The following is a 19,682-nucleotide window of genomic DNA, read 5'->3' on the forward strand; positions in this document are numbered from 1 at the left end:
ATCAAGTGTGCATGTGGCTATGTGCACACTTGTGTGTGTGTGTCTGTGTGTGTGTGTGGGGGGGTTATATCAGAGGGCAACTTTGAGGGCTTAATTCTCTCCTCTCACCTTTATTTCACCTCCTTGGATCAAACTGAAGTTATTAATATTTCTGGCAAACATTTAACCCATTGAGCCATCTTGATGCCCATTGCAGACTTTTTTGTTTGATGAATTTCTTTCACTTTTTGACATTCTAATGTGAAATATTTCTAAATGTTGTTTTAATATCTTCACTAGCTCTATTTTTGAATGTTGTTTTAATAATTCCTCTAAGAAGTTGGGCAGAATGAGTTGCAAGCAATGTTTGAAAAGCCAGTTAAGATACTGTACATTACAGATTATTCCTGTTGACCACTTAGGACCTGTTGAAAATCTCTCAAGGACAATTAGCCACTAGGTTTCTGTTATAACATCTACCTACTTTTCATGCCATCTATTAATAAGTAAAAGTGTTATTTAGGCAATATGATATTATCAACTCATTATTACCATGATGATAGACAGCCAGTATTCAATGACTTCAAGATTGGAAAATAACATAGAAATCCATTTCTCAAGTATATGTAGTAGTTGCATGCCTTTAATCACAACACTTAGAAGAAAAAGAGGAGGGATTCACAACCCACTGTTGATATATGAGTCTGAGACTAGACTGGACAAAATGAGCTCCCGTGTCGAGAGAAGAAAAACAAACAAACTGAAAAGATTGTATACATATTTTGCATCAGTTTTATAATGGGCTAAACAACATCATGTAACAAAAATATCATGTTTTCAGTTTGGTGCCACATATCAGACATACAGACCTGAATAAATCATGGTTTTTGCTTTCAAGAACTTTTTATTGCCATGCAGAAATTGGGGAGTAAATAGAAAATTACAATGCAATATTCAGGCTAAAGTGCATATGGGTAAAAGTTCCAAGACTAGAGTGTCTGAGTACAGACTTGGGGATACAATAAAAATTTTACTGTGTAAATGGCATTTAAGGTGAGTGGTAGTGATAAATACCAGCTCTTCAGTGAACCAGCAGTGGAATCACGTTCTGCAGTGAATGAGAAGACTATTTAGAGGACTATAGCTAAATCAAAAGTATGATAAAGTCCAAAAAACTTCTATGAAACTCATCAGTGGGCAGGTAGAGGAGTCGGGTATGTGTGGGAAAAGAAAATAGAAACCGAAGCTTTCCAGTCAATCAAGTGATTGTTACTTGCAAATAGAGTTCCAATGCACTCATGAATATGGTAATAGTAATAACAATGATAATCTCCATTTTGCCTTCATCAAATGGTACTGAATGTCAGCTATTTGAATCCGCATGATCACCCTTCACTTATTGCTGAGAAAACCTCAACTCGAAGACATCATTCTGCTTAGCAGTTCAGCAAGTTGTAGAAAATGTTTATATTCATGTCCCATTTGTGACTCTCTCGCTGACTTAAGAGTAAGCAAATCAATTATTTGGCGTACTTGATTCTTTTTTTCAATTCAATGTTGGCCATTACAATAAAAACCCAAATCCCAAGGTCATTATGATCTAATAAGAGGATGTAATGGAAAGGTCATTGTAAGTATCAGAAAAAGAAATCTCTTTTTTATGATTCAAAGAAAGGGGGTGCTAAGGTTTCAACCTAATTTGAATGTCAATGATGATTTGATCAGGTAAATTCAAACAGTCCAACTTTGTGTTTTTAAACCAGTTTATTGATTTGTAGTACAACTCTTGGCTCACAGATCAATGTATTCATGGCAGCGGTTTCCAGAATTCATTTTCAGTAACTTGATGCCTATGTCCTTATAAATTTGATTGCGTGTAGATTTGAATGCGGAGAATTCAAATAGCAGGCTAAGGTAGAGCCTGGGTCCTACCAACAGTGTTTGACTAAAAGTGTTTTAACTCTGATCATTTTTAATTTTTACTCAGCTGTTATATGATTTAAAGTTTATTCAATTTTAGGTTATTTTTATTGAAAAGCCAAAGGCTTCTTTCTTATAGAACAACCTCTGTAAGCAGTTCAGAAAGACTTTTTGTGTGCTTTAGGGAGTCTCCAATAACTGTTACTTAATCTCATATGACACTCAATAGTAATTATTTTTGCTCTGTTCGTCAATTTAGTCCTTCTGTCTGTTTGTAACCTAATATTGCAGAACACATGTGTTCTCTCTGGTTATAATCATTTTAGAGCAGTAAGAATAAACCCATCATTGCAACAAAAGGTTTTTAAATGTTCACATTTTTAACTAGTATAAACACAGAGGAAACATATTTTCTCAGACTCTCTTACTGCATTTAAGACGATTTTAAAGAATACTAAAATAATTTAAAGGTCTCTGAAAGTTGGATATGAGTGGGCACACAGGCAGAAGTACTTAGTTACAGGGCGTGAAATAGTTGAATTTCTTTTGTTGTCTGACTTGTGTTATATATGCCCAGCAAAGGAAATGAAGCTTGTCATGCAGATTTAGAAATGAGGCAAACTCTATGATGTCCACTTCATATATGATGTTTACTTCAAATATGAAAGTATATACAAGTTAAGAGCAAATGATATAATAATGCATCATATAAAGAGTAACAGTAAAAATGGCTAAACTACTAGGAGAAAAAGACTTTGGAGGGAATAAAAGGATCACTGATAGAGAAATCTACAATGGTGAAATATTTAACACATGAAGAGCATTTAGAAATCCTATTTGTCTTTTTTCTTTAATAAAGGAAGGGGAGGGACTTCATATTTACTCATGGTGCTAAGTAGTAGACCGAGCCCAGGAAATATGCCTTGAAGCTATACTATATGCTCTCATTTGCTTGTATGTAAATCACTATAACATAAACATATAGAGAAACACCAATACAACCAAAGACATGGAGAAACAAACATGAAAATTGATGTCTTCAACAGATTTTCTTTCAACAGTTCTACAAAGCTACAGAACAAGTAACCATAGAAGAATCAAAAACAAGTCATCGCTAGATGCTAAGTAGAAAGAAGCTTAACAAATTTTTAAAGTGAGATTTGTATTCATTATGCTTCATGTTACAATTATCATGCATAAATTCCCAACATGGAAGTCATTCTTCCTGTCCTTGAATCTTAAATTCAAGTTCCACATAGTCTTCTGCCAAGATCCTCAGTGAGAGTTGATTATCAAAAGGATTCATGGTGGTATTTGAGATGATTTTTACGTAAAAACAAATCAAGGCTGTGTGTCTTCAGTGTCACTCCTTCTGTGACACAAATGTCCCAGCTATCTAAATTACTTAAGTAGAGGGGATATAAATCAAACCAAAAAGATAGTTAAATAATTGTTTGACAGGACTTAGGCAACTCATCAACTATTTATTTTATAAATACTACTTTTACTTTTTGAGAATATATTTTGATTACATAATTTTCTCCTACCCTTTTTTCTCAAGTCCTCTACTTTTTCTCAAATATGTCTTTTTTCACTATTTTTATATTGTACATATATAAGTTTATGTATGTGTAGATATATATTTCTAAATACATAAGGACAATTTTCTTAGTCTGTATGATGTTCCTTGTACATCATATGTTTTCAGGGATGATGATTTGGTATTAGATAAGCAATTGATGTTCTTTTTCCAGAGAAGACCATTTACCACTATCTATAATTCTTAATAGCATGAAACTCTTTGTTTAGATCAAGGAAAGACAAATAGTGAGTGGTATAATTATATTATAGTCTAAAAATAAAGTAAATGTTATTAAAGTATTGATAGTTGATGATAGTAGACCGTTAAGAATGAGTCTTTGAAAGTTATACCAAGCTACTAATTCCCATTGTGTTTTCTGGTCTATATCAATTGAAATACGAACAAAAACTTCCACATATTTATATTTTGACATGTCTTTATCATGTCAATCATATATATTTGTGTGTGTATTTTTTTTGCAATTTTCCTATCTTGTCTAACAAATGCTTCCACCAAAAGCACAAGTCTGTCTAACAAAATGACCTCTAAACATACATAAGAATCCATCTTTTGAGTTGTTGGTCAGGGTTGTCAAGGAAACACCAAAGACATTCCAGTGTATTATTATTGCCCTTCTTTGACCTGAGAAATGAAAGGTGTGGATGTGTTTGCATTAATAAAGAAAAAGACACAGAAACATATACACAAATGTGTGTATGTGTGTGCATGCATGATATAGTACACATCTATTTAGCACCTGACCAAAATATTTGGAAAGCAGGACCATTTAAAGATACACTATTCTCTGAAGAACTGATGATTGAACTTTTAAGATGAAGGAAATAAGAGTAGAACAGAAGAATAATAACAATGTAAGCAACACAATAGAATTAGTGTTGGATGATATCATAGTGAAGAATATGTAAACTTGGCCCTATTGGTAAAAAACATTGATCAGGTGTTAACGCGATTTTTAAATTGATTTTTCTTTGAAATTTGCTTTTAGTTTAGATTGTAGTTCATATAATGTTTAAACTTTTGAATCATGAGTAGAGAGTTTGCTGCTAAGATGTATGAGCAGCTTAAATTAAAAAATTCTTTTAGACTTTACTGTACCAAGTCTGAAATATTTCAGATAATTGAAAAGTAGAAAATAGAACATTCATGCATCGTTTAAATAGTCTTATATAATGATCTAGTTTAAATTTAATAAACCAGTTTTGCAGGTTAATTAAATGCCACTTGATGATTAAAGCATATTTATTTAGATTAACTGCCTTTAGGTTCTTTTATCACACTTTATAGCTAATTTAAGTATAATGCCAAGTATTAATAGTTTATTTTATGTCTACTTTTGAATGACATAACACATTTAAATTATAAGATTCAATTTTTTCCTCATTTAAATAGTGTCTTTCCTCTTTGAAACTATTGTATTATTGTTAAATAAACAGATAACATTTATTATGAGGCAAAATGTTAAGAAGACAGTAAAAGGTATCAACAGACAATTAAATTAATGTGAAATGGAAATAGGCAGGTTAATTAAAAAATTAATTTTTCACTGAATCTTCTTGTCTTATAATTAATATTTTAATTATCAAATACCCCTTATAAACATCATATGATAGCTTATTTTGAGAAAATAATAATAGCTAGCATTCACTAAACTCTTTTAAAGTAATATACTTTAAAAACCATTTAGTCTTTAGTATACTACCAATGGCATAGCTATTACTCTGACTTTTCCTACAAAAGGTGACTGATTTCTTCAAAGAAAATTAATTAAGGGTTGATAGTCTCAATAGTGTTTGCTAATACATTATATTTTTTAAACCAGTACCTCCTAAATGATTACCAAAATTATTTTTTTTAAATGTTAATTTCAAATCTATTCACCGCAGTTGTATATAATTATGTACAACAAAGTATGTATGTAAGTTTACATGGATAAATAATTAAATCATTCTAGTTAGCATATTTATCACTTTAAACTTTCATTAGTAATTGTAATGTGAATATTTGAAATTTATTACTTTAACAATTTAAAAATATACAAAACATTATTACAGATTATATCAAGCATACTGCAAAATAGGTATGAAAAAAGCTAAATATTCTTTCCTTTCAACAAAGGTTTTATGTCATTTGGCCATCACTCTCGATTTTTCCTATCTCTTCCACCCCCTGGTAATCGTCATTCTGTTCTGTGCATCTATGCTCCCAATTGTAGTAGATTTCACGTGTATATTATAAAAAAAAAACATGCTTACCTGCTTTATTTTGCTTAGCATTATATTCTCCATGTCTATCAATGTTACAAGGAGTAAAGTGTCACTTTAGGCATTAATAAGACTTCATTGTCTATAAATATTAAAGCTTCTTTGTCCATTTTGCTCTTGGTGGACATTTAGATTAATGATCTAAATACTATATCATGAATGGCGCTGCAGCGTCCATGAGGAACTACCCACAGATTTCCTCCTCAGTCTCTTGGTCTCCAGTCTATATGGTAAACATGCACAGTCAATATTCCAGATCATGTAGTAGTATTCTTTTTAAAAATTTGTTTCTCTTTTTCTAATAAGATCTAAATGCTGTTTTTCATATAGGCTGTTGATTTTCATTCCCAGCAACTGCCTTTGTTTGTAACCTTGCCAATAGTTACCTCTCATTCATGATAGCCTTTCTCACAGGTATGCGATGAGAGCTCATCACAGCTGTTCTTTGCATTTTCTTAGTTATTTGTGCATGTGATATGTCTTCACTACCCTTTTACTTTGAATGTCTCCTTTTAGTAATGACTATCTGACCTTTGATCATTTAAAATGAGAGTGTTTTTTAAATAATTTAATAATTTTAATAATTTAATATTATTATTTAAAATGTAAAAAAGTTTTTTTAAAAAAAATAATTAATTAATTTAAAAAAGAAATGACTATCTGGTACTGTGCTCCACGTTTTAATCAGGTTATATGTTATCCTGTTATTGAGTTTTTTGAGTTCTTACATTTGGTAGTAATATGGCTAGCAAAATTTCTTCTCATTTTATAGCTTGTCTATTACAGTGAAATTTATTTGTTTATTTTTACTTGATGAAATGCCATTTTACTACGTTGACGTTCAATGCCCGAATTTTTAGCAGTCAATCTTTAAAGCAGCAAACACTACCTAACAACAACAACAATAACAAGAAAGAACCTAAGTGGATGTTATAAACCCCTCACACACATTTTCCTAGTTTAACATGTAAAGGCCTTACCTTTACATCTTCAGTCCATTGCTAGCTGACTTTTGTATGTCTAGTGGGTGAGTGAGCATTAAGCTTCATTCCTTCCCATGTAGATATCAGTTGTACAAATATTGTTTATTCAAGTGCAGCCTGCTAATGGTAAGCAACTCTGAAGAACACTGACAAGTCGTGTTTAATGCCTTTGCAGAAAAGAAAACGGCTCTATAACTCATAGCACTAAGTGAGGTAATCCACGCTGAAAGATAATTACGGTATGTTGTTTCTCATGTGTAGACCCTTTATTAAATTGATGCATTGTGTATGGAGGCTTGAGTACATATAGGAAACATGGTAAACTAGAATAAGATCCATGAAAGAGTCAACAGGGTTTGAAGGCAGGGGTGAAACTGAACCATGTGATATAAAATTGAAAGCATCATAGCCAATACTAACAGATACAGCCAAAAAAAAAAAAAAAAAAGCGAGGCAGGGAGCTAGGGGAAGGAGTGGGAGGCATTTACCAAAGTGAAGATTCATAAAAATGCTTAAGAAATCCTGTTACTTTGTAAGTGAACTTAAAAGAAAATAATCATTGTAATTGAGAAAAGCAGGGAATTGGAGAAATGGTCTTCCCCAGGGAAGAGCACACCAATAGGTTGTTCGATATCAAAATACATACAAATAACATTGTACGAACTGAGCTAGATATATTTAGGAATATATGTATACACATGTATGAAAGCAATAACAATGAAAATAGAGAATGGTGAAGGATATACGGGAAGGTTTAGAGAGAGGCAGGGGAAGAGAGATGCTATAGTATAACCTCAAAGCATAAATATAGTAAGAATAATTAAAAATTAAATCTTCACACTTCATTGTTGCAGACACTAGATACTTTGGAAACAGAACTTGGAGGAATCCAGCTGGATCTATTGTGGAAGCTGCCTAACAAAGGACTTGCCCCACGGTATCTAAAGGTTTTATGCACGCTACCAAGAGAGAAAAGCAAAGCAAAGTCCAATTTAGCAATAAAGCCAATGGACCACACAATGATTGGCATGGCAAAAGTCTTAGAGGCATACCTAAGGCTGCAATGTGGGAACTTAGATCTTGGAGAAGACCAACAGCCACCTAGTTGTATTTAGGATCTGCGGAAGGGAGTCTCAGGCTTCATTCATTCCTGAAGATCACCTGCGTTTATTATTCAACACCTTTTATTCCCCCAGGTAAACCAAGGTGGAAGCTCAGTAATATTCTTTTTCCAGGAGTACCGGCATGCACACCTGCAACTGGGTCACCAACGTGGAAACCACACCTCTTCCCAGGCGATCTACATAATAACAAAAGAGAAGGAGCAGCCCCTCCTGAGTTTTTTGTTAGGTAGCCACAGGTGCTCTGGCAGGATAGTAATTGCCTTGGAAACCAAGCATGGCCAGAGAACCTGGCTGTTACATCTTGTAGGAAATATGGGCCTACACTCAGTATGAGAGAATATTTGCCTGGTATTTAAAAACTTGGCCAACAGTCGGGCTGTGGTGGCGCACGCCTTTAATGCCAGCACCTGGGAGGCAGAGGCAGGAGGCTCTCTGTGAGTTAGAGGCAAGCCTGGTCTACAAGAGCTAGTTCCAGGACAGGCTCCAAAGCTACAGAGAAACCCTGTCTAAAACAAACAAACAAAAAAACTAAAAACAACAACAACCACAACAAAAACTGCCCAACTATGTGGTTAATGAGGTTATTAGCCCTGAATAGAAACCTACAGTTGCTACTTTTCTAAACCTGTATAATTTGTAAATGTACCAAGTACTTATCCCTATAGCCACAGATAAGTTATCTCTTATTCTTTATCAAGGAAGATTCATTTTAGAATAGACAGAAACCAACAGAGAAAGGGCCAAAATGCTGAGAAAAACTTACCATGGGGAGCTCATTCCTAATTGATACACAATACAACCCTTACACCTAAAGCTCAAGGGCATCTCAGACAAGGGGCTGGGTTAAATAGCCATGTCTGCCGGAAGATTGTGTATATAGGGAATAATAATATACATCTTATAGAGAATTACACCCATAAAATATTAACAATATGGTGACCTAAGCAAGACCTGAACAATTATACCACCCGGACTTCCAAAATGGGTGTAGTAACTCTCACAAGGCCCTACTTCTAGATGATGAGGGTAGTCAGTTTTCTTCATGGAAAAGCTCCCTTATAGTTAATTATCCAATCCTAAGTGGTCAGTTTAAACATATATGATGAAAACTAAATGGACTCATTGTGTGTGTGTGTGTGTGTGTGTGTGTGTATGAACAACAACAATTGTTAAAAATGTCATTAAGTTGATAAAGTTGAGAAGCAGAGGAAGGGGCACTGGAGGAGTTGAATGAGGGAGAATGTGGGGAAGGAAAGTGATATTAATACAGTGTTCATGTATGGTATTCTCCAAAAAGCTAAAAATCAGAACCTCAAATAATAAACAGAATAAAGAATATCATGGATTTAATATATAACAGAAGGTTTTGGACTAGACCAGGAAACGTCTGTTACCTATTTTTTTTTTTATTTGTGATAACTTAGAAATGTTGAAGTTTTGTCAAAAAAAAAAAAAAAGGAAAAAGGAAAAGAAAAGAAGACATCCTGGGAGCTCTCAGGGACAGTGATAACTAGAAAATTGCTCCTCCAAAACTGAATGTATCTGACCTAAGAGTTGGAGTAATTTTCCCTGATGAGGTGAAGCAGAGATTGATTGTGAAATGGGCGCTGATGGAGATGGAGGAGCAGCGAGCAGGGGATTCTATGGGTTGTGAAAAGGCAAGCCTTTCACTCAGCCTTTTTTCTCTTTTGTGATTATGTGCAAAGAGGTTTAGATCCTCTCCAGATCTGCATCGATTTTATGAACTTTTACTCCATTTAGAAGGCAGTGACAATTGTCTCATCATTTCTCTGAATAATACAGACAGCAATTTTAAGCCATGGATGGCATACAAGTTGGCATCTGACCCCAGCTCTGCCATTTATCAGCAGCATGGATCTACGGCAAATACTCTGCTCTCAGCTTGCATACGGGGAAACTGGGCCAACAATAGTAACTCTCTGGAGGAGACTTTATGAGACCACAACATGATACAAACTTTAAAACACAGAAATATTTTTAAAGTGGCTATTAAATAAAGTTTGGATTTCAAAGTGACTTTTAAATTAATTTTACACTTATGATGATAGTTTCATTCCTAAGAACTAAATTATGGAAGTTTAGGTTAACAATGCCACCATTGCAATCAAATTGCTTATTAAAATAAAACATGCCATACGGAGTCCATGAAATTCCATGAAAATACCTTTGTGGTCAGAACATAGGCTGATTGAAGAAGCCATTTCCTCTGGTATACGGGAAGATGAATCACTTGCGCAAAACTCAGATCTTTAAAACCCACATATATCTAGGCATAGAAAAATGTCTGCAACGCTAGTACTTCCTGTAAGCCAGCACTTCTACACATTGAGACGTGGACAAGAGAAGACTTAGAAGCTCTCCAGCCAGGTAACCCAGCTTAAGCAATGGCTAAGAACAAGACAATCTGCCTTCAAACATAGTGGAAGGCTTGGACTGATTCCTAAGGCATCAAGTGATAGACTATGACATGCTTACATATTCATTTCCCCTCCACACACACATAAAAATAATCATAAAATGCATGTACACATACAACCCACACGGGGTGGTTGGGAGGGAAAGAGTGAGGGATGGGGATGGAGAGGGAGATTTAAATTTAAAAAATGCATCACTTTAATATGGACGATAGTCTAGTCCTCCCATAGACAAGGTGATGATCTCATCATTTACATCTACTTGTAGTGTGTGTGTGTTTGCCATATTTGGCATAGAGAGGTCAGAGGAATGCTTGCTGATTCTCTTTCAACCCTATAAGTTCCAGGAATTGAACTCAGGTCTCCAGTCTTGACAGAAAAGCTTTTAGCCATGAAGTCACCTCACTGACCCCTATTAATTTCTGTAAAACATGTACTATTATTTAGTTGAGAAAAATAACTAGCTCTAAGTATGCATTTACTATTTTGATTATACTGATTCAATTACATGTCAATTCTCTGGCTCTGTTCAATGAGAATAATTCATGAGTAGTGGTGAAACCAGCTTTATTTCTTCTGTTTCAACCCAGACAAAGTAATAGAAGCAAATTTAGCTTTTGCTCAAATGAGAAACAATTAATGTAAAAATTGAGATCTGTTCAAGTGTAAATGTGCAACAACATGGGTAAAAGTAAGAGCAGAAAGCACCAGGTGTGAACTTACATCAGCTTTGGAACTTCGGCTTCCAATATTTCTCTTTCTAGCTTCACTATAAGCAAGAAAAAATGGTCATTTCTAGAGGAGTTGATCTGGCTCAGAGAACATCACACTCTGTTGCTCATTACCCAATTTCCAACTTTAAATCCTTTCTGCTTAGTGACCATGTATGGACTTCATTTTATTTTGCAAATGTGCTGATACAGCTTGCTTTTTGTGTTGTAAACAAGCCCTGGTTTTGGAAAAACAAACCAATAGTTAGCAATTGTATTATAGTTTTCTTTTACAGTAAAGAAGACTCCTGTATTCCTGTCTTGAATTTAGTTTTCGGCACTATACAGCATCTCCGCCCTCCACCTTGATTTTTTTTTTCACCTAAATGAACAGCATTGTTTGGTTCAAACGTGTTTTTCTACTTTGATATCGTGGTGTACAGTGTTGATCAGTTACTGTAGATAAGGCTGTGTGAGAATATGAACTCTTGGCGATTATGGGTATAGTTTTGGCTGAGAATCTGACCAGGGATAAATCACAGGAGACACAGGATAGCTATCCCAGATAAGGAGGAAATTAATACTGTGAAACAAAGGTTGAAATCCATTCCCACGTTAGGCCATCAGCCCTCCAATCAGGTGCCGAAACAACAATTCATTGTCTGTCAAAACTTTTAGAGCCAAAATTCAAAGCAATGCTTTTACATTTACTGTACTATATAAATCTCCACTTTCTTATTCTATTATAGAGAAATGGATGCTGATTATTAGATATAGAAACAGGAATTTACATGAATGATACAATTTCTATTCAATATTAAGACTATCAAATCATGTCTTTAAATTCAGATGGCTATTCAAAGACTACCTTCTTGAATGTAGTAGGTGTATACCAAACTAAAATGTAAACAGAAACTGGGATAAAATCTGCAAAAAGGATTTTCTATTGTAATAGAGCTTGTATACTCATATTTGATGTCTATATAGGATAATTAAGTGATGCATTACTAGACACAACAAACTAATTAAAATATGTATCCATTTTTATTTCAGGAGGGAAGAAATAGTGAGATGACTCCAAAAAAAGTGTATTTTACCCATCTCAAATAGGATAGGAACAGATATATATGTGTATATAGATACATACATATTAAACATATATACATATATATATCATGATTTATGGAGTTTTAGCACATCGGCACTATATGAAAGAACAAATACAAAGTAATATCACTCGGCTGCAAATATAAATATTATACATTTTATAGGAATATGCAAAAGAACAAAGAATTGAAGGAAGGAAAAAAGGAAAAAAAAACAGTTTGTTCCTATGAATTAGGTCCTCCCTATGACATAGAAGCAATACTATAAAAATTGATGAGAAATAAAACTCTCATTAAATGTAATATACAATGAGGTTGGTTATAATGATATTGATTCTCTCAGTAAAATCTGACTGAAATGAGGAAAAAGGATAATAAATTTCATAGGAGTGAGAAAAAGTCATAAGAAATGTACAGAATACTTTAAGATAAGGAAAACATGAAGTTCATTAAAAAGTTTATTCAATATTATCTTATTGAGCTGCTGTTATATTTGGAGGGAAACAAAAATTAATCAAAATGATAAAATTATTCTCTCAATGGTTAAGTAGACATATATCAAAATACCATACAATGCTCTACCAGTAATGAAAAACTTAAATACCTCAGAACAAAAATCTCAGAAAATTGCATAAATTTTGGACACCTTTTATATTATAGACTTTTAATATTGTTTGGAAGTGATCCTATTGCAGTTTTACAAAAATAAGTTCTTATTAATTTGAAATTAGGAAAATATTAACAATGGTAAACATTCTGAGGATGAAGTACATGGAGGACAAACAACATTATAAAGTGAATTAATATGGACCTCAGAAAATCAAAATAAACGTATTTCTCCTTTAAACACGTATTGAAGCAATTACATATTTAAACATTTAGTTAGTTATTAAACAATATTTTAAAAGGGGAAAAATTATTTACCAGTTTAATAGAGTGCTGTAAAGTTCACCATATTTCATATTCATTAGAGAGATGAATTAACATTAACCACCTCAGTTCAAATACCAGCTTTGGCATTTAGCTATTTATATAAGTTGGAGAAGTTTGCTTTTCCTCTGTGCATTTCATATTGGTCAATTAGAAATCAAAAATTACAATGGTAACTATTTTTATCACAGTAAATAAGATATATGGTATGAAGCACTTCAAATGATTATTTTTAGTAGTTCTCAATATGTCACAGGGGTTATGAGTGCCTTACAAAATTTTACATATGGGATGACACTGTATATTTAGATAATTCAGATAAAAACAAAAACATGAAATTAATTTTGCACATAAACTTATATAAGTCAATTCTATTCTGAAACAGGGGGATTATTGTCATGATAGTGATAATCTTAATTTGTTGGAAATTTCTCTGTATTTTGTATGTTTCATTTCGCCTTAGTTCAGCAACGTTTTCCCTTCTCACTGTTGTCTTGGAAAGCGTACGTGACTCAAGGCTTTGATTCCTTCAGTTGTGCTTGTTCTCTTCAGAGAACATCTTCTAAAAGCTTATCAGCAGATTTCCATGCTATTTAGTTAGGGAAATAAATTGTTAACTTTAACTTTTATAATCTTGGTTTGGTTGAATCTGTGGCACTCTGTTCTCAGGATGATTTAGGAAAAGAATGGATGATATCAGTAAATGGAAACCATGTGAAAAAGTGGAGTCAGCTTAAGAATGGATCCAGAATGTGGCCTTGGCTGCATCTCTTATGTGGGATCTTTTGTGAAGGTTTAACTTAATATCCCAGAGTTGAGTTACAGATACTTAAGAATAAATAGAACCTAGAAGCAAGTCCCAGAATTTGGTTGGCCTCTTCTGCTGGAATACTGGATGAATGTTTTGAATGTATTTAAGAATGTTAAAAGTTGTTTTAATACTCAAGTTCTTTCTTTTTAAATGCTTGATGAAGAATTTCTACAGGAAAATGCTAAATTTATTTAATACTTTCTATTAAAATGTTAAAATGACTTATAATATTGGCATCTGATAAGACACCCTTTTCTTTTGAAAGAGAGTCTCATTATAACCTTGTCTTACCTTAAGCTCATAGATCTCTCCCCTCCTTTGCTTACTAAGTGCTAGAATTAAAGTTGTGCCTCAATGCCTATTTCGATATATAATTTTGGGAAACAGTAGAAATTCTGTTTTCTGGAAAAGTAATAATACCTGATCCTCCCCCAAAAATCTGATATTGTTAAGCCAGTTTGCAAACCTGGGAGGACTGAATGACAAAAGGAGTTAAAGGAACAACCATGAGCAATGGTACTGTTGGACAGGACCACGCAAGGTCCGAAGTTCATGAGTCAAGTTTAGTGGTACAACAGAGAAAGCAAGGGAGCATAATTTCATATGTATTCTGAAAGTAATCTGGGTTGAAGCTGCTGACACAAAAAGTTTGGTTCAAAGTCTGGGACAGTTAAAATACTTCTTGAAGTGTGGGAAATCATCTTATTTAAGACAAAGTTTCCCTTCGGTTGTTAGCCCTTGCCTATACCAAGATAGGAGGCCCAAGAGCTTCTGAGAAATCTAGCTCTGTCTCCCATCTCTTCTTGAGGGCACTGAAGTTACAGATGTGTGCTTGGTTCTGAATGCCTGAAATAAGATTATGACTGCTTCCACAGAAAGTGCTCCATAACATCAGCTCACTTTCCAGACTTCAAGACTAGACTGTGTTTATTTCTGGGATTCTTTTGGGTGGTTTATCTTTAAAAAGAATTCTAACATTAAAATCATTGATAGATGTTTTTTTGTTTTACACTCCCTTAAAGTAACACCAGTTAACATGGAATAAAGCAAATAATATTTATGACAGAGTTAGATCCGTGACTATTTAAGTCTTTGGCAAAGACACTTTGTGTAACTTTACCTTGTTGAATTTTAAAGTCTCGCAGTTTATGTTTCTAAGCCAAATTATAAGACCGAGAATATGTATGGCCACGGTGCATGCCAGTCTCCAAAGTTTAACAAAGAAGGTACAATTTCTTATTTCATATTTTTGAAATTTAAGTTAGTAAATGAAAAATAAGTCTCTACCCCAAACATATAATTAGACACCGGATTAAGGTAGAAGAAGGAGAAAGAAAAGGATAGAGAAAAGGAAAAGAAAATAAGAGAGCTAGGTGTTTTCCTTTGACTTGATCACTGCCTTTGACAGCAATTCATCTCCTTTTATGCCCTATCAACATGAAAAATATTTCTTTTGCGTCCCACAATTCCTGCCCTTAAGTGATGTCCCTCTGAGTTGTTGTAGGCTTCAGTGGGAGCAGGTCCAATTTTCTGGCTTTAGACTTAACTAGGACGAACCACGTTCAAGTACCCTGTCTTCTTTCTGAGGCTCAAGAGAGCCAGTGGATGCTTTCTCTGGACCATCGTGCTTTTCACTCTTTCTCTTAAGATCCCCTCTCTCATTTGGCTGACTTCCAACAGGGCTTAACTCAAAGGGCACAGCACTTCCCCCTTTTCTACGCTGGCTCCTCCTCTGGGTAACTGCCAAGACTTACAGTTTTCCTCACCTTTGTTTTTGTTTTCTTAAACATTAATAAAATTGTGCTTAAACTTAACAACAAAACAGTCCAACTTAATGAATAGAAATATGTCTGTAATTACTTAATTTCATGTAGCTGTCTCTTTTCTCATTTTTTGTTTTAGATGGCTGCAAACAAAAAATAGTTCTTAGTCATTGCCTTTACACAACATTAGGGTGAGAACAGAGGGAAGACAATAATTTTAGTCCAAACTGTGTGGTCTGAGTGGTTTGCCTGACTCGTGATAGTTTATTTCAGTGAAATAAATCATTTTAGAATGAAATTATTATATCCTTTGTGATATTTGAAGTGATTTTTTAAAAAGCATCCTAAATGCTTTTAATAATAGGTGAGACTCAAAAATATATCATGACTTAAATTGACTACATTGAAATAAAAATGACTTTTACTATTTGTGATTACGGTAGGGAATGTGCTATAACTTATGTTGAAAATACATAAAGTGTAAAAAATATAAAAACACCTGATTATGTCATTGCGATTTTGCAGATAAGGAGTACATGGTTACAGAATAATAATATAAACACTGGACTTATCTATTTTTAAAATATTATTTAGAAAGACAATAGAGACAGATATTGTGAGCTATCGTGTAACAGCAGTCTGTATCCCCCGGTTAATCCCACCTCTCCACTGCTCTGCCAGCACTGTTATCTTGTTCTGCTATTGTGTTGTAAAACAAGCTAAGAATTTTCGCTCCAAATGCGGTGACTGGCAGAGTAGAACAGTGGCAATTCAAAGACCCACAACAAAACTAAGCCTTTTTCCATTTCTCAGATGTCTGGAGGAAGAAACAGGGTTGGGGAAACAGGGGGCAGAGAGAGACACACACAGAGACAGAGAAAGACAGAGAGAGAGAGAGAAATTGATTAAAGTCAACAGAGAAAAAGAAAATCAACCCTTGGCAACATTGTGATGTGGCAATGTTTTCACCCTCTGAGTACAGAGCGCTTTTAATTTATTCTGTATTATTTTTTAAAACAATAGCTCAGGTACAGTGCAAAGCAGTTCAAGGCTTATGAAAAAATCCACATACTTTAGTAATTCTAAAACAGATAACCACTAAGTTGGACATTTTGTATATTATATTCTTTATACTTAGCTAGTTTTCACCTTCACAGTCATTAATCTTTGAGGTTAAACTTATTTTTGTTTTAGGTTTAGCATGCTGCCTTTTGTCTTGACATGGTGTGCCATCTGTTTAAAGAACTCTGCTCCTTGAGCCCCTGAAGTAGATGGCCAAATGGTGTAGACAACACTAGCTTTATTTAGCTCAGAAGATGTGGTCATTTACATATGGATCCTCAGGAGCCTCTGCATTTTTGGGCGACTATACGTGGCTCCGGATAATAGGTTGTCTAGACTGCATTTTCTTCTTTTGGATCCTGACATTTGGTTTTGGTTTCTAGACTGCATTTTCTTCTTTTTGTTTCATGATCCTTTTAGAAGACTGTGCATTCTCTTTAGGGTTTTATTTTCTGTGAGGAGGAAAAAGAAGCCCACAAAATCAAATCTGCAATGCGCTGTCTAATCTACATTTTAGCAATGCTACAACCCGGAGAAGAGAGCCTCTCTGAAGTCTTGTGCAGGATGGTTAGGGAGGAGGGAGAGCTGACTGCTCTGTAGTGGAGCAGAGGTGAGCTACACAGTGCATGCATGTATTCCCACATAAGGGACAAAATACTTGGCTTTTTTTTTTTTGCATCCCCTCTCTGTCTATTTCCCAATTTTTCTTACTTTCTCATTTGCTCAGTGAGAAAGAATTACTTTATACAAACCATATGCAGTAAGGAGAACAGAATCCTAAAGCAATACTGTAATTTGTAAGATGATTTTATATTATTAAAAAGGTACAATGATAAAAATTCTGCTTTTACACCATGTGGGTTATTAAACTTCATTTTTTATTTATGTTGAGATACCATCTCACTCTGTAGTCCTGGCTGTTCTGGAAGGTACAATGTCAATGTGTCTAGCTGTTAATTAACAGAGATTCATCTGCCTTTGCTGTCAGAATGCTGTGATTAAAGGTATTTGTTTCCATTCATGTCTGAACATTGGAAACAGACTAGAAGGCAACATTCTTCCACGGCTTGCATTTCAGATTCTGCTGCTATGAGATTCTGCACTGACTGCTCTCTGTGATGGGCTGTGACCTGGATGTGTACGATGAAATAAAGTCTTTCTCTCCCAGATGGTTTGTAGTCACAGCGTCCTTCCCAGCAACAGAAAATATACAAGAGCTCTGCTTCAGCAGAGGGCCTGACTTCAGTTCCAATCCACACGGTGGCTCACAAATAATCCACTAATTACAGTTCCAAGAGATTAAATGGCCTCCTCTGGATTCCACTGATACCAAGTGTCTGTAAGACAAAAGAAACGGAGAAAACACATTACATGAAAAACATTTTTTAAATAAGGGAGGAATAAGGGACTTAAATGTGGCCTTTTATGAATAATTAGCTGATTCTATTTTTATAATCACCCAATGTCAAATTTTGCTCAAATTTTTGAAAGCAATAATTGCAACATGTTTGCAATTGTTTTATAAGGTAGTTGTCTCTTTAGAAATATATATTATTTGGATAGTTAAAAGCCAATAAATGCCCAGAGATATTAGAGATGTACATAGCTAAGTAAAAATGTATGCCTTCTTCAGTGTTCTACTGTTATAAAGAGACACCATGACCACAACAACTCTTTTAAAGGAAAGCATTTAAATGAAGATGCTTATAGGATCAGAGGCTTAGTGTATTAGTGTCATAGTGGAGGCAGTGTGGCATACAGGAGACTCTGTGCTGGAGAAGCTGAGAGTCCCACATCTGAATCTGCTGGCAGCTGGAAGAGAGAGACTGAGCCTGGACTCACACCTCCTAATCTCTGCAAGAAGCTCCACTTCCTAATGATCAAAAAAAAAAAAAAAATTGAATGTAGGTGCTTATGAAATCCATTATTGCTCAAAGCCCCACATTTCATTCCCTGGACCCCATAGGTTATATGATATCATAATGTAAAACATATTTAATTCATCGTCAAAAGACCTCATAGTCTAGCACAGTCTGCTTAAAATTTAAAGTCTCTTTTTATTCTTCTATATGTTGATATCCAATTACGCCAGCACCACTTACTAAGTATGCTTTTTTTTTTCCCATTTGATATTTTTTGCTTCTTTGTCAAAAATCAGGTGTTCAAAGGTGTGTGGATTAATATCTGGGGTCTTCGATTTGCTTCCATTGGTCCTCCTGTCTGTTCTTATGCCAATACCAGGCTGTTTCAGTACTGTCGCTCTGTAGTAGAGTCTGAAGACAAAGATTGTGATGTCTCCAGAAGTTCTTTTATTGTCAGAAAGTAGCCACATTCTTTGTCAAAATATCACAAGAACATTATTGAGGCCACCGACATTGCTCTCAGCATTGCTGTCTTCTATATACCTGCTAGAATGGCCATTAAGCCCTGGGCAATGCACTCAGTTGCCTTTCTACCCCAAGGCCCCAAAGTCTACATTCTGCCAACAAGAAGCAGCATCAGATTTGTCACAGCAATACCCAACTCATTATACCATCTTTTATCTTAGTCATTGTTCTTTTCCTGTAAAGAAACACCATGATGATGAAAACTTTTATAAACCAAAGTATTAATTGAATCTTTATTTCAGTTTTAGGAGTTTAGCTCATTACCAGCATGGCCGGAAACACTGTGGCTAGTAGGTAGCGATGGTGCTGGAGGAGCCGAGGTTTCTACCTACATATATGTAGGAAGCAGGAAGGAGAAGTCTGGACTTGGATTGAGCATTTGAACCCCCAAAACCCTTCCTTAATCATTCACTTCCTTCAACAAGGCCACACCTCCTAATTCCTCTCAAGTATTTCCACTCCCTAATGACCAAGCATTAAAATATATGAGCCTATGGGGGCCATTTCTATTCATATTACAACAATGTTTAATATGAGGAAGAAATAGTTTATCACTAGAATTTTAATCACATTTTTCAAAATATATAAAATATATTACATGATATAAA

This window comes from Alexandromys fortis, unplaced genomic scaffold (genome assembly GCF_014885135.2).
Source record: "Alexandromys fortis isolate MF-2015 unplaced genomic scaffold, M_Fortis_MF-2015_v1.1 scaffold_116, whole genome shotgun sequence".
Classification (NCBI taxonomy): Eukaryota; Metazoa; Chordata; class Mammalia; order Rodentia; family Cricetidae; genus Alexandromys; species Alexandromys fortis.